Genomic DNA, 772 nt, shown 5'->3' with positions numbered 1-772 from the left:
TCACGTGTGCGTCGGATTTGTTAGAGTAATTTGACTCATGCGTCATTTTACTCACGTGTGCGGCGGATTTTCGTTGAGTAATTTGACTCGTGCGTCATTTTACTCACGTGTGCGGCGGATTTTCGTTGAGTAATTTGACTCGTGCGTCATTTTACTTGAGTAAAGTAACTCACGTGTGCGCTGGGCTTAACGTACCTAACTTAAAATTAACAATGAAACAGGTCGTACAGGTACACCAATTAATTGCGCAAACTTGAAATATAACAAACTTGTTCGCTGTTTCGCTCTTGTTCCATTTGTGAATGAACTTGTGAATGAACTTGTTTCGCTCCTGTGAGAGCGATAGTAAATCGACAAAACGAAACGAACATGAGGGGCTCGCGTAAATGAAAATACGATTCATAACGTAGTTATGAATCAACGACTCAACGACTCAACGAACTCAACGAAAGATTTAGCAGGCTACTAGAAGTAGGCACTCTTCCTAGCATTCTATAGTATTTTGCTTGCTTTCAGGTATGCATATGTGTGTATGTGTATATATGCGTGTGCGTGTGTATATATGCGTGTGCGTGTGTATATATGCGTGTGTGTGTGTATATATATCAGGAGTCTATCAATATTGATAGACTCCTGTATATATGCGTGTGTATGTGTATATATGCGTGTGTGTATGTGTATATATGCGTGTATGTGTATATATGCGTGTGTGTATGTGTATATATGCGTGTGTGTATGTGTATATATGCGTGTGTGTATGTGTATATATGCG

The 772-nt window shown here is 39.5% G+C and overlaps 1 protein-coding gene across 1 annotated transcript in view; it reads left to right on the top strand.

Annotated features, from left to right (window-relative positions):
- LOC106808030 (myosin-4-like) overlaps positions 1–772 on the top strand; it is a 44,794-nt gene that overhangs the window by 16,436 nt on the left and 27,586 nt on the right. The window lies entirely within an intron of this gene.

Source organism: Priapulus caudatus, unplaced genomic scaffold (genome assembly GCF_000485595.1).
Source record: "Priapulus caudatus unplaced genomic scaffold, Priapulus_caudatus-5.0.1 Scaffold249, whole genome shotgun sequence".
Taxonomy (NCBI): domain Eukaryota; kingdom Metazoa; phylum Priapulida; class Priapulimorpha; order Priapulimorphida; family Priapulidae; genus Priapulus; species Priapulus caudatus.
This window is presented reverse-complemented; position numbering and strand designations above follow the sequence as displayed.